The sequence below is a fragment of the Lampris incognitus genome, chromosome 8 (genome assembly GCF_029633865.1).
Source record: "Lampris incognitus isolate fLamInc1 chromosome 8, fLamInc1.hap2, whole genome shotgun sequence".
Lineage (NCBI taxonomy): Eukaryota > Metazoa > Chordata > Actinopteri > Lampriformes > Lampridae > Lampris > Lampris incognitus.
In genome coordinates, this window is record NC_079218.1 from 5,007,130 (window position 1) to 5,023,314 (window position 16,185).

At 43.8% G+C, this 16,185-nt stretch overlaps 1 pseudogene; it reads left to right on the top strand.

The window, feature by feature from the left end:
- Window positions 1-16,185, top strand: part of LOC130116880 (vacuole membrane protein 1-like) — a 118,329-nt pseudogene that overhangs the window by 58,340 nt on the left and 43,804 nt on the right.

The following is a 16,185-nucleotide window of genomic DNA, read 5'->3' on the forward strand; positions in this document are numbered from 1 at the left end:
GATGAATGAATGAGTATATGAAATGTCTGCTATATGAGAGGTTCAAGGCACTCATAACAAAAACTTAAAAAGTATATTCTTTTATTTCTCATGCATAACAAGGTGTTAAAATGCACCAACATGTTTCGGCATACAGTCCTTTCTTACGGTGCAACAATAAGAAAAGCCACAGGTTTATTTCATTATGACTCAACCCTGATATCATGAGCAATTGCCGGCCCATCTCCAATTTCTGTCAAAAATACTGGAACATGTTGTTGCCTCCCAACTCAAAGCTCACCTCATTTCCAATGACCTGTTCGAACCATTTCAATCTGGTTTCTGCTCACAGCACAGAAACAGCCTTCCTTAAAGTCACCAACAACCACTCCCTCTCCTCAGACTCTGGCCACCTCATTATTCTCATCCTCCTCGACATCACTGCAGCTTTCAACACCATCAACCATACCATTCCTCTCTCCCACCTTGAATCCTCCCTCAACATCATCGGTACTTCCCACTCCTGGCTAAAGTCATATCTCACAAACAGACACCAGTTCATCAGCATCAATAACTGCACCTCCTTCACCACTCCTCTGTCCCAAGGCGTCCCCCAGGGTTTGGTGCTTGGTCCTCCCCTGTTCATCCTTTACATTCTCCCCCTTGGTAACATCATATGTCATCGTGTTATCAACTTCCACTGCTACACTGATGACATCCAGCTCTACATTGCCACTAAATCAATCACCACTGTAACTCGCTCCACTCAGACCAACTGCCTAACTGAAATTAAATCATGGATGCAAGCCAACTTGCTCAAACTAAATTGTGATAAATCTGACATGATCATCATTGGTCCCAAATCACTTACCAAAACCACTCACAACTTCTGCCTCATCATCAATAACTCCACTCTGACTCCCTCCCCACACATCCACTACCTCGGGATCATTTTCAACAGCAACCTTTCTTTTGAACACCATATCAATTAAATCACCAAAACTGCTTTTTTTCCCACCTAAAAAACATAGCTCGTCTCTGCCTCTCAGTCTCCTTCTCTGCTGCCAAAACTTTGATCCGCGCCTTCATCACAGCCAGAATTGGCTACTGCGACATCATTCTTTATGGCCCATCATCCAGAGTCCTTAACAAACTCCAGTACATCCAGAACTCTGCCGCTCGCCTGATCACCCACTCCCACTTCCATGACCACATCACTCCTGTTCTCTAGAACCTCCCCTGGCTTGCTGTCTCACAATAGATCCAATTCAAAGTCCTTCTCCTCACTCACAAAGCCCTTCATAACTAGGCCCCCTCCTACCTCACTGACCTGCTCCACTACTATACTCCTTCCCGCAGCCTTCGCTCCTCTGATGCCAACCTCCTGTCTCCACCACTCAGGACCAAGCACCAGACATGAGGTGACAGAGCCTTTTCCATAGCTGCCCTCTTCCTCTGGAACTCTCGGCCCAAACACACCGAAGACTGCACCGATCTGTCCACATTCAAATCATTAATCAAAACTCACCTTTTCAGAATTGCTTCTAATGATCAAAAAGCTGAGCCAGTTGGGCCTTAACACTTCCCTCTGCAACTGGGTGCTGGACTTTCTCATGGGGAGACCACAATCAGTGCCAATTGGCAAGATCCCCTCCAGGACCATCACACTGAGCACCGGCGCTCCACAGGTGTGTGTGCTCAGTCCACTCTTGTTCACCCTGCTGACTCATGACTGCATAGCATCATCCACCTCCAACCTCATTATAAAGTTTGCTGATGATACCACAGTAGTAGGTCTCATCAGCAACAACGATGAATCGTCATACAGAGCAGAGGTGGATCAATTGGCGGCATGGTGCAAAAACAACAACCGCTCCCTAGATATAGGAAAAACTAAGGAGGTCGTTATTGACTTTAGAAAGACCAGCACCCACCATACCCCTCTGACCATGTGGAGAGAGTCAGCAGTGTTAAGTTCCAGGGAGTTCGTATCACAGAGGACCTCTCCTGGTCCTCACATGACACTGTGCTGTCCAAGAAGGCCCAGCAGCATCTTCACTTCCTGCAGCATCTGAAGAAGGCGAGTCTCCCCCCTACTCATCCTCATTAAATTCTACAGAGGTACGATAGAGGGCATTCTGACCAGCTGTATCACTGTCTGGCATGGGAACTGCAAGGCGTCCGACCGCAAATCCCTACATCGGATAGCGAAGACAGCTGGAAAGATCATAGGAACTGCTCTCCCATCCATCCAGGCCATCATTGATGCACGGTGCACCTGGAAGGCTCTTAGCATTGTGAAGGACCCCACCAACCCTTCCCGCATCCACTTCACCCTCATACCCTTTGGCAGGAGGTATCAGAGGATCTGTTCTGCCTCCACCAGACTATGCAACAGTTTCATTCCTCAGGCTGTGAGGTTCCTCAACAGCCCGAACACTTAGATCTGCCATAAAATGACTTTTTGACCTTCTTACTCACTGTCCATGTCAGGTGTGCCTTTGATGTCTAGGCCTGTGAAGTAATTCTTGTTTGTAATGCACTTTTTGTTTTTAATATTTATTGCATGTTATTTGTTTTTATGTGGCACTGTGGTCAGTGTGAAATGTAATTTCATTCCCTTGTATGTATGAGACGTGCATATAAGGCAATGACAAATAAAAGCAGTCTAAGTCTAACGCGTGGTTAATGTGTTTTATGTTTTCAGTGCGTTTATTTTATGTTAATTTTAACATATAAAGCGTCTAAAAAGTGATCTATATATAAAATGTATTATTATTTATTATTGTTATCACAAGGTTAGTCATGTCACATGACCGTTACATCACGTGATTGTTCCTATTTACATGTCAATATCTTTTAGCACATCGTTCAACACATCACAAAAGCTTGTGTAAGAATCACATGTAGGGTCAAAAGAAAGGGACAAAGTTCAAGTCATCATTCAGAGCGGAAAAAACAGTGTCTGTGTGTTTATATATTCCAAAATGTTCATCTACGTGAGAGACGTTTTAGTTTATTCCCTCTGTTGTCCAAGTGAACCAGTTCTTATAGGTTTACTAGCGGTGAGTCTGGACTGCCCTATCTTGCTTGTTTGTGATGGGCTGCCATGGTGTAATTTTCATTTTTCGCCCTAATTTTGTATTTGTGATCCATTATCCATTATTATTAGGATTTGGGCGCCATTGACCAAACAAACCTAGTAGACCTCTTTCTATATAATCTAACAAGCCAAAGAGACAAGAAACCTATGATAAGGCCCACCATGCAAGACATAACAGACCAACTCAAACATTCGTCTGTGACAAATGTGGATGATATTGTTGCTCTAATGCGGGCCTGATGGCCCACAGGCGTGCTTGCTGAGTTTAAACTGCATCACAGTCTGCATCATTTTGATGGACTGCCGAAGAAGAACAAGGCAAAACAGTATTCCATTCTCATAGTGGGATTAAGATATATTTACATGCAACCCCTCCCCCCACTCCTATAGAAATAATTCTCTAGAAAGCCAAATTTTGAAAATATTTGGATGTCCTCAGAATAAAATTGAAAATAAAAAGATGACATTTACAATCGATAAGTTATCCCTCCTTTGCATGAACAACTTAAATCGAGCCAGTTGTGCTCAATTTACCTGAGAGGTCATGCTAAATATGTTAACATATGTGGCTTTTTAAATCTGCATGCATTGAATTGCATAATTGCCCAATAAGTACCTGTGCTTTTGTGAAGGCTCACATCTGAAACAGCAGATCAGATAAGTCCTAGTGTCATGAAGACGAAGGAGCTTTTTAGATGGAGTTGGTATGAAACAAAAACCTTGAAAAGTTTATAAAAAGATTGGCAAAGCCTCGAGCCTTTCTAGGAGCACCATAAAGTCCGTTGCGACAAATTTGGGACAGATGCTACTGAGAACCAGGCCATCTTACCAAACTGAGCAACGAGACAAAAAGGGCAATTGTTAGCAAAGTGACCGATAGGAGATCAGTTACTTCGCTATCAGAGCTGCACAGCTCCTTAGCTGACATGAGAGAAACTGTCCTGAGAAAAATAATCTTTTCAGCTCTTCACATATTCGGCTTCTTTGGTATTGGCTAGGAAGAAGTGGCGTCTGAAAAAGGTTAGCATTAAGTCATGCTTTTGAGTTTGGTTAAGGCCATGTGACTGATGTAATGTGGAAGCTTAGACTTGCTCGAAGATGATTTTGTCGCCCAATGAGACTAAAATTGACCTTTTTGGCCCTAAAGCAAAGTATTTGTACTGTGTTTTACGTAATGCAAACACAGCCCAAATCCCAGGTGACATTATTATTACTGTCAAGCATGGTGGTGTTAGCATCATGTGACCAGATGTAGGGTGACCAGATGTTCCAGTTTGTCCGGGATTGTCCCGGTTTCAAGCTGGGTGTCCTGAGTCCCAGCTGCTCTAGCCTGTCTTTTTTTGGTGGGAGGGGATAAAAATCCTCCTAAGTATCATGTCCGGCGAGACAGACAAGCTTGTGAGCGCATGCATATACGTGTGCGCATGCACGAACGTGCAGTACACTTTTTAGGGTCCCGGTTTGGGATTTTGAAAATCTGGTCACCCTACGGATGCTTACTCAAATCGTATTGCAGAAACTACTAAGAAATGATTTAGAAAAAGGAAGGTTAATATTCTGGAATAGTGCAGCATTAACCCAGATTTAAATCCCATTGAAAATCTGTGATATGACCTGAAAATTTTGGTCCACAGACACTCTACATCCAATCTGGCAGAGTCAGGACAAATTCGCATCGAAGAATGGGCGAAATTTCACAAATGTAACTGCAGTGCTCACTGAGACAAACCTGAGGAGACACAGGGATGTAAATGGTTTCAAGGACCTGTCTACAAAGTATTGATTGTGGGGCTGAATACTCACAAGGAACAAGAAAGTGTTTTATTTTATAAAACTTTATAAGCTTTATAACTCTTGGAATTTATTGTATATTGAGTGGGGGCAAAAATAATTTTTATTCGTTAAAAATTGGAGGTGTAACTGGACCATGTTATGAAAAAGCTGAAGGTGGGTGAATACTTTCAGAAGGTACCATATTTATTGAGGGACATGGGAGCCGGGTTGTTGAATTTTAATGATTTTCAGAATAAATGTCATATTCCAAAAACAAAATACTGCTATCATGTGGCGATCTAGCTATGATAGTATCATGCACAACAAATAATATTTGGTGGAGGGGTGGAGAGTAGCGCTAATTTTGGCTCACAATTTCACTTTCTTCCTTAAAGAGAGACTGACATGCTCTTTCTGAACACACTTTTTAACATTGGGAGTTTGAATCACAACCGAAAACAGGTGTGGTTATAAGAATTCAAAGCTATTGGCTACTGTCTTCCTGGGTGGGTGGGGCTCGATACCGCTCGTCACTTGTTATTTACAAAAAATGTTGGCTAGCGAGAGGGAGATCCTCTGCGAGGATTACAGTTTCGAGGAGGAGGATTCAGTGATACAAATAACTGTTAGATAGATAGATGATAGATCTTTAGATAAATAGATAGACAAATAGATAGATAGATGGCAATACGTCGTAGCAAGATCGATAATAAAGTCTCAGCAAAATAGCACAAACTCGAGCCAAGTAGCTAGCAGGAGAGGGTGAAAGAACGGCTTCTCCGTGGTTTTATAGCATCTCGCTATGGACACACCCTATATGTAAACTGACTGGTGTCTACGTATCCACCGGCACAATTTTTCATTGGACACCATCTACAGTCAGTCACAGACTTCTCTCGAGTGGCCGCAGGCGTGCTGTTTTGGCCACTGAATTTCTCTGTGGTCACATTCCAACTCGGAACATAGCCTAGCAATAGGAATTTTCAGATTTTGATGTCAGTGTAAATTTAAGTTTCCATCCCTCCCCCCATTCCCACAGAATAACACACATGTGATGCAAACTACAGACAGGAAATCTCGCAACACAAATCTTCAGCAAGATGTTGGTGGAATTACTGATTCAGTTACCATGATTTAACCTGATATGTTTGTCATGCCATAACTGCCTAAGTTTGCCTTATAATTAGAAACTTTTTTAAAAAAAAAAATTGGGATCCCCCCCCCCTCCTTTTTTTTTTCTCCCCAGTTGTATCTGGCCAATTACCCCACTCTTCCGAGCCATCCCGGTCACTGCTCCAACCCCTCTGCCAATCCGGGGAGGGCTGCAGACTACCACATGCCTCCTCCGATACATGTGGAGTCGCCAGCCGCTTCTTTTCATCTGACAGTGAGGAGTTTCACCAGGGGGACGTAGCGCGTGGGAGGATCACGCTATTCCCCCCAGTTCCCCCTCCCCCTGGACAGGCGCCCCGACCGCCCAGAGGAGGCGCTAGTGAACAACCAGGACACATACCCACATCCGGCTTCCCACCCGCAGACACGGCCAACTGTGTCTGTAGGGACGCCTGATCAAGTCAGAGGTAACACGGGGTTTCGAACTGGCGATCTTCGTGTTGTTAGACAATGGAATAGACCGCCACGCCACCCGGACGCCCCATAATCAGAAACTTGATATTTTGTCAGCCCGACAGCGGCGGCATTTTTTATTCATAGTTATAGTTTTACAGAAGGTTATTTTAAAAGTGAGCAGTGTTGGGGAGTAGCTAGTTAAATGTAATGGCGCTACATAATTAAATTACAAAATGTCATTGTAATTCATTACAGTTACTGAGACAAAATATGTGATTAAATTACAATTACTAATCAAACTTTGGGTGATTACAAAGAGGTTATATTTGAATATCTACTGCTACTACTTTTGGCTGCTCCCGTTAGGGGTTGCCACAGCGGATCATCTGTTTCATCTCTTCCTGTCCTCTGCATCTTCCTCTGTCACACCAGCCACCTGCATGTCCTCCCTCACCACATCCATAAACCTCCTCTTTGGCCTTTCTCTTCTCCTCTTCCCTGGCAGCTCCATATTCAGCATCCTTCTCCCAATATACCCAGAATCTCTCCTCCACACATGTCCAAACCATCGCAATATTGCCTCTCTTGCTTTTTTATTTTATTGCTATTGTTGCTGCAGTGTTGAGGAGCCAAAACATAAGAATTTTACTCTCTTGTACTTACAGATGTAACAATATAGGATCTTGAAATTTTGCCTCCAAACGTCCAACCTGAGCTGTCCCTCTAATATACTCGTTCCTAACCCTGTTCTTCTTTGTCACTCCCAGTGAAAATCTTAACATCGTCAACTCTGCCACCTCCAGCTCCGCCTCCTGTCTTTTTGTCAGTGCCACTGTCTTCAAACCATACAGCATAGCTGGTCTCACTACCATCTTGTAAACCTTCCCTTTATTTAACTCTTGCTGGTACCCTTCTGCTGCAAATCACTCCTGACAATCTTCTCCACCCACTCCATCCTGCCTGCACACTCTTCTTCACCTCTGTTCTGCACTCCCTGTTACTTTGGACAGTTGACCCCAAGTATTTAAACTCATACACCTTCGTCACCTTTACTCGTTGCATCCTCACCATTCCACTGTCCTCCCTCTCATTCATGCATAGGTATTCCATCATTACATTCGAATATTTTTTTTTTTGGAAATTTTTTCTCCCTTTTTCTCCTCAATTGTAATCGGCCAATTACCTTACTCTTCCGAGCCGTCCCAGTCGCTGCTCCACCCCCTCTGCTGATCTGGGGAGGGCTGCAGACTACCACATGCCTCCTCCGATACATGTGGAGTCGCCAGCCACTTCTTTTCACCTGGCAGTGAGGAGTTTCTCCAGGGTAACGTAGTGCATGGGAGGATCACACTATTGCCCCCAGTTCCCCCTTGAACAGGCGCCCTGACTGACCAGAGGAGGTGCTAGTGCAGCGACTAGGACACATACCCACATCCGGCTTCCCACCCGCAGTCATGGCCTTTGTGTCTGTAGGGACACCCAACCAAGCCGGAGGCAACACGGGGATTCGATCCGGCGATCCCTGTGTAGGCAACAGAATAGACCATCACACCACCTGGACACCTCATTCGAGTAAAAAGCTTATGTGTAGAATATAACATTCATTCTGTTGCTTTGCATCATTTCGCCATACTGGAATGCTTTCTTTTGGCATATTTCCGGACAACGCAGGTCAGAACTTTGAAGAACTTTTAATAAAAGTTTGACAGTTATCAGTGTTGAGTCTTGTGAGGTTTACACTACCTGGTTTAAATTTATGTTTTTAGGACTTTTCAGCTTTATTGCCCATTTTAAAACATTTGTTAGAAATGTAATCAAAAATAATGAAATGTCATAAGTTACATTACTTTGAAGTAATTAAACCGGTTACATTACTTATTACATTTTTAACAGGGTAACTAGTAATCTGTAACCTATTACATTTCAAAAGTAACCTTCCCAGCACAGAATGCGAGTGACTATCCCATGATAACAGCAGATCTCTTGAACCAGCAGTTTTGTTGAACGATTCATAATCCATCCATCCGTTATCCAAACCGCTTATCCTGCTCTCAGGTCGCAGGGATGCTGGAGCCTATCCCAGCAGTCATTAGGTGGCAGGCGGGGAAGACACCCAGGACAAGCACAGAAAATCTCATGCATGTGAAGGTGTTGCACCCGGCGACCTTCCCCCCGATGACGGAGGACGGGGCAGCGGAAGGTTGACACAGAAGGTTTAACGTATGGATAGACGTTGCGCTAAACAAAACAAGATCATCCATTTGCCATGTTGAGCCAGATAACAGAACAGATACCCCGGGTTTGCAAAAATTCAAAAACAAATAGATAAAATGTCGGTGGTTGTTTTAAAAGGAAGCCGTGGCATCGGTGAACTCTGGGAACGGAGTATCTCTACTGTGCTGTGAGGTCCATAATTACTAATGACATCTGGATGGCTTGGCACCGGCTACAGCATGGGCTCTCAGACCACATGTTGGGAGCTCTGACATCACCGGACCCCTCTGATAAAGTCGTGCTCCTCACCAGAGCCCCAACACAACTGGCAAGACCGGGACAGATGCTCGCAGCAGGGGAGAGATGCTTATTTTTTTCTGTCTGACCGCTAAATCTTCGTTCCTGTTTGTTCTTTGCAAACCAAGTCATTTAGGTGACAGGGAGGGAGCGTCGTCCGTTTATCTGGTTTCCATATGATGGAAGGAGTGTTAAAGTGACACTGCGTGTTGCTGCCTCCTTATTGTACAACTTGCTCTCGCTCTGTCTCTCTCTCTCTCTCTCTCTCTCTCTGCTTTGTCTCTATCTTGCTCTCGTATTCTCTCTCTCTTACTTTCTGTTTGATATCCCTCCCATCCTTTACTCACTTTTTCACATACTCCCTTTCCCTCCTCCTTTGAGTTGTTCTCTCTCTCTCTCGCTCGCTCTCTCTCTCTGTTGATATCTGCTCTGGCAGTATTGTGGATGCACGTGATTGGACAGCATCTGGTAGCAGGTTGCTCACATCATCAAGGAGCCATGGCCATACGCTTTTTTTTTTCTTTTTTTCTTTATGCCTCTGTGTTTATTTTTTATTCATTTATTTTTTGTAACGATCATCATTTCGGACACTCTGCGCGGGGTTTGTTTCCATGGCTTAAAACAGATCCCATGACACCTCTATCTTTGGCTTTAAGCCGCACTCCTTTTATCGCCTTCTGCTGTTTTACCGGGTCGAGGTGGTGACGAGCATGGGGGTTGGACATATCTGTAATGCACCTTGTTGTCTGCCTTGACAGAAAGCTGCGAATTCAACTGGTCTAACAGACTGTGGCAGAAACAGACCCAAGTGGAATCGGACCGGAGGACTTGTGGGCATTTCAGACAGGAAGTGGTTAAATTTTTGCCGTTAAGGGCTTGATGCAGACTCCCCAACCCCCTCCTCTCGATCTGCAAACATCACCCCACCCCACCAGGGGCAGTAGAGCTGGACTGAGACGCTGACGTTGTCTTCCTCTCTGTTTTGGATGTAGGAGTGTCGAGATGCTGACAGCTGGACTTAAACTCAATGGTATTTCTCTCAGCCTTCACATGCCAACCAACTTCCTGCCACCGGCACACGTGATGCTCAGCAGCGGAGAGAGCGCTCCCTTTCTTATGTTTTCTTATATTTTACCCCCCCCCTTCTCATTCAACATGGCTGTTCATGAAGAATGAAGTCATGCCTTTTCTAATGACTCCAGACGCTGATGTCATGTACATCAGCATCCCCCCCACAATTAAACCTCAGAGAAAAATGTCCCAGCAGCCTTTTTTTTTTGTGCTAGTGTGTGTGCTTTTTTTTGGGGGGGGGGTGTCAAGAGGAATCCTAAGAGTATTGTAGTCGCAGAGCATCCTGGACATCCCACACAGATGGAGATGGCGGTTGCTTGTAACATGATAATGAAGTCATTTCCTGTCGAGGCGTGTGTTTGTATTTTCATCTGGCACGGTGAGGGTTAACCGGCTGTGAATTCTTGATTGCCAACTCCCAGGATCGTATCTCCTGTAACTCAAATCAGAGCCATCTGCACACTGGGCGGATGCCCTGCCCCCCCCCCCCCACCTTGGCCTACTGCACTCAAAAGCTCTCTGTGCTGTGGTTTGCCCGGCCCCGTCACGTGACTTCTCTGAAAGTGCCCCCTCCCTCCTCCTCCCCCTTTATTTCCAGTAAACTGTTTGAAGGGGGGTGTGGGGGGGTGGAGGGGGGTGAGTCACAGTAAAACCAGCTTCCCTTTAACCACAGCTTGTTAAAGAATTTGTCAACGTGGACTCAGGGGTGCATTTTTTTTAATGTGTGTGTGTGTGTGTGTGTGTGTCTGGATACATTTGAATTTTTTCTAGAAGAGACTATTGCTCTGGTTGCATCAGGAGTCCTAATCGCTCCACTTCCCGTGCCAGAGAGCGAAAGAGAGAGAGAGAAAAGGAGAGGGGGGGAGAGAGAGGGTTTAATGAGATGAACTTTAGCCGTCTCAGTGTCGGGGGCTTGTAACTGCTCCCGGGTTGTGTGTCTTCTGTGTGAAAGACTTTCATTCAGAAAAAAAAAAAAAAAACAGTGAGAGAGAGATTATATATATATATATATATATATATATATATATATATACAATCCAATGAGTCAAATAAATTCTTTTATATATATATAAAATCCAGTGAGTCAAGTAAATTCTTTTATATATATATATATATACACATATACATACACATATACATATATATATATATACACACACACACACATATATATATATATATGTAATCCAGTGAGTCAGTAAATTGTTTATGAGACAGTACAAGTCTGTTTCCTGCCATAAGCATCCTCAGCTGTCAGTAAAGCTACTCGAGACAGAACAAACCATCTACTGCCTCGTCATGCACATCACCTGCACAACGTCCAATGGGGAAGGGAGACGTGCGACGTTCAAAAATTCAAAAACACATGATCGCCAACGGTCCGGGGGGGGGGGGTTGGTATTTATCTATTGTTATGATTTATGTATAATTACAAAACAAGTGCTTGTATCTATGTGTGCAACTGCTGGCCAATTCATCGCTGTTATTCAGTGTGGACGTTTCTGATTTGTAGATGATAAAATATGTTCAGTTAGACATAGGTTGCACATTTTACTACTGGTTGAATATGTATTGTTCTTTGAGAGGACTTTCCAGGTGGTTGAATAATTAATGTTTCTGTGCCCCAATGACCAAATATAAGGGCTTAAAGATGTGACATTCTTTAAATGGTTGTTTCTAAAGCTACACGTGCATGCATTAAGCCTCTTTTTGAATGTTCCCTCTGTTAGACCCACGTATGTCTCTATTTTGTCGTTGTCATCTCTTGTCGCCGTAGCTTGGTAGATAACCCCTTTCGTCTGGCATTTTCTTTCGAGGGGACATGAGTCCTTCACACGGACGTTGCAATTGGGGGGGGGGGTCCGTTTGTGATGAAGGTGTCATTGATTTGTGCACGTGATGTGCATGACGAGGCAGTAAATGGTATGTTCTGTCCCAAGTAGCTTTACTGACAGCTAATGATTGCTTATGGCATGAAACAGTTTTGTACTGTCTCATAAAGAATTCCCCTGACTCACTGGATTTTATATATATATATATAGATAGATAGATAGATAGATAGATAGATAGATAGATAGATAGATAGATAGATAGATAGATGGATAGATATAAATTCTGAAATCTGCTTGAAAAGTTGTGCAGACACACAACATCATATAATCAGAAAACATGTTCCATTTGTGGCAGATGACAGACAAAGGCAAAGTGGTAAATTGCAGTAAGAAAGACAAAATTAGAGAAGAGCGGGATTCGAAGGGCACTTATAATTCACCATTTCCAATAAATACTTTGGTGACGCAACCACCAGAGGTATTTATAGAATGAAAAAAAAAGAGGAAAAGGAACACAAACAATAGATCAAAAGTTAAGTGCCGTTTCCACTGGGGGCAGCTGGATGTGGGGTCATTGTGCAGAATGCTGAGTAAAGCAAGTCGAGCCGAGCAGCCAAACCTGGAACCACGCTTTCATGGTTTTTAATGACGCTGCACCCTTGACATGATCTCCCCAAAATGTAATTGCTGCAGAGCCCAACCCTGGAGGGCCGCGGTGACACGGGTGGGAGGGTGTGTGAGGGTGTGTGTGTGCGTGCACGCACGCGTGTGTGTGGGTGGGGTGTGTGTGGGGGGGGGCAGACAGGCAGCTCTGGCACACTGCCTGGCAAAGATGGTGTTTTTCCATAAGCTGCCGACAACAGAGTCTGGATGTCTGAACCCCAGCCATAGAAGATAGACACTTCCCTGATCCAGAGAAACGCAAAAAAAAAGAGGGAGCGTCCAAGAACATATTCACACTATAGTAAATCACAGTGTCACAGGTTCTCACATATATATACACACACACACACACACACGTGCACGCGTGGGCTCGATCCCGTTGCCTCACCTCCTCTGGGTCCTTTTGTTCATACTGCGGCGATATTTTCATTCCCCCCTCGTTGAATAACCGAAAAGCCTTGCAGCATCTATTATGTAAACAATGCAAGTGTTGTGATGGAAGGAATCCGCGGGGCGAGACATCTCCCCCGGCGTGGCGGCGATTGGCTCTCGGGAGTTTTGTCCAGCCAACAAACCTGGTAGGATGTCAGGTATATATCCTGGCTCTAAACATAGCCCGCAGTGGTTTACCTACAAACCAAACACATTCCCTTTCAAAATAGACACGCATGCAAGTGCGCACACACACACACACACACACGTCTCTTTTCCCATAACTGTGATGGTCCTCATTGACTACATTCATTTCCTATAGCCCTGAACCCTAAACTGAAGCATGTGACCTCCAGGTCTAACCTTCACCCTTAACCTAATCCTAATCTCCAGAAGATGGATAGTGAGTGTGTCAGCACTCCAAGAGCCACTATGGCTACTAAAAGCTGTAAATTGTACAAATCCTAATGTGAACCCTAAAACCAAGCCTAACCCTATAAAATACACCCTTGACGAAGCGAGGATGGGACAAAATGGCCCCGCTTTGCAGAAACGTCCTCACTCTTATGGGTTTTAAACTCGAATTGGTTCTCATAAATGTAGCTGACAAAGAACACACACACGCGCGCACACACACACACACACACACACACACACACCCAGAGGGACCCGGGGGTAAAATTAAAATAGCAGGCTTGTCATGGCAGAAGCTTTTGTGATTGGACATCGTTGGAGGGAGAAATTCAAATTGTGGACCAATCGGCTTCAATAACCAGATACCTACCCCACCCCCCACCCCCTCCTCCATCCCCATATAAGGCTACCTCCCACGTCTCGAATTTCTGATCCTCTGGGCCGGACTCTGTGAAGAATGTCATCCGTACTGTACTAGTTTTGTTGACCATGTTTGGTCAGATTATGTGTTGCCACCCCCTTCCCACACCTCACGTTTTGATTTGCCCCGGCATTTCAGAAACAAAGGGATTAGAGATGACAATTAACAAAGAAAAGTTGCCCGGTCCTTGTGATTAAAGATCCACCATATAGAAGACGGATCAGCTGATCGTATGTATATATGAAGAGAGTGGTAAAGTGTGGACCGCTCCCCAGCAGTTAATGGTTAATAGTAAGCCCTGAGAACGACACTGAAACCTGTGTTTTAAGTTACAGTGAACTGAGGGGACGTTTGAAAACGGTTTAGATTGTGAGTAGAAGTGGTGACTGTGCAGTCCGCACAGCAGTTTCTGTCCAAGATCTTGTTCACGTCGTCAGTCCACGCCACAGTCTGTGTGATGTGCAAATGCCTTAAAATTCAAATGTAGTTTCAAATATAAATAAACATATCCTCACAAATAAAGAGTTATTATTATTATTAATAATAATAACAATATATCATATCATAGAAGAAAAAGACATCATATGATGAGATAACTATATGCAAATATGTACCAAAAGGAAAAGGAAAAGCATCACCTACATATTATAGAACTCGTGTGTAAATGGGATAAATTAATTGCGTTAACCGGGAAAAGTTGTGACAAAATGCTTAAATGTCACACAAACACATTTTGTTTTATTCATATTTCAAAGGCCGTCTTCCTCTTTTGCTGTGTGAGGCAAACACCTTCTTCAACATTACAGCTGATTAAAGCTCACAAGAAATAATCTAAATCAGACATCATTTGTATTTTTATCAGTTTTTGCAATGACAAAATAGGGAATGGCACAGTCGAATAAAAATACACCGATTTATAACCACGACAAGATTTAAAAAAAATGGACCGTGCAAAAGTTGTTGAAGGCTTGAATTTACCGAGATATTGACCGTCTCATCCAAAAAAGAGGGGGGGGGGTCGTCTGCCAGCTGCTTGGCACAAACCCTCTGCATCCGTTTTCCCGTGTCAGACGTGTGTTAAGTGACATCCTCGGAGCGGCTCTTCCCGGTCCAGGCCCAGACAGCAGAAATCCACATACAGGCAGTCTCTTGGTGACTTGTCAGCAGGGAAAAGCAGCAGTACAAACATGGATTTGTGAGTCACTGCGATGACTACAGTCTTTTCTCCTTATCCAATTCCCTGTGACACTGGCATCCTAGAGGTATATAAAGACCCATCATGAGCACTTCATCCATTTCTCAGTGTTAAACACACACACACACACACACACACACACACACACACACACACACATACCAAAAACTCCACACACGGTAGGAAATGTGCCTTGACCTTCTACTAAGAGAGGGACAGGTGAAGTTTAGGGAACGCAGAGATGGATGATCCTGAAATCTGAAAAACCACTAGTGAATTAACTTTTATGGGATAAGAGAGGATGATGGCTTGGATGAATCCTCGGAAAGTCGTGGAAGACGCACACAAAGTGAAATGCTCTGCTCCGTCAGTCCATTTCAGCGAAATAAGACTCAAATGCAGCCCGGTCAGACACCGCAGCCTCGCCTGCAGCTTGCCAAATACTGCGCCAACCTTGGTCACCCGGATCACGAGTAGATTCTTCTTCTTGTGTTGAGTTTAGATTCGACTGGTGTACCTGCTTACCCGATTATCTGAATAGCTTCTACAACATAGTGAGCTGGGATTTATTTATTCATTTTTGATGCATTGTGTTCAGTGTTCAGGTCACATGATGAAGCCAGACCTGAAATAACACCAGAGTTGTTCTGTTGGAATGTATTTCGCTTCAACATTTTGCAGAGATGGATGATCCTGAAATCTCAAAAACCACTAGTGAGTTATCTTTTGTTAAAAAAAAAAAGACAAATAAAAAAAACACCATATGTACAATTTTTACATCAAAGAAATGGTTTGCCAGCTGGTCTGATTGTGTGTGATGACCGTTTCTCTCCCCTCTGACCTCATTATTTAGTTTCATTGAATCTGATGTGGACTTAATTACATTGATTAGGTTTTAGATGTATAATAATTATTTGCTTGAGTCTTGAAATTTGTGTGGCTTCACATTGAAGCCCATCAGCACAAATATGAAGAGTCTGGGGCTGAAAACCCCTCTTCACTGCTGATCATTTAGAAGAAGTTCATGTTTAATTATAAAGGACCTTGCTGGTTTTAGGTCTAATTTCTCACCGTATATGTATATGTGTATGTATATGTGGGTATTCGGTGATTGTCGGTCACACTGGCTGATAAATCATCTGCACCGGAAGACGCTTCTATTTGGACGTCATCGTGTCTCTAATGTTGAAAATACTCCAGTTGGACTCGTCGCACCTTTGCT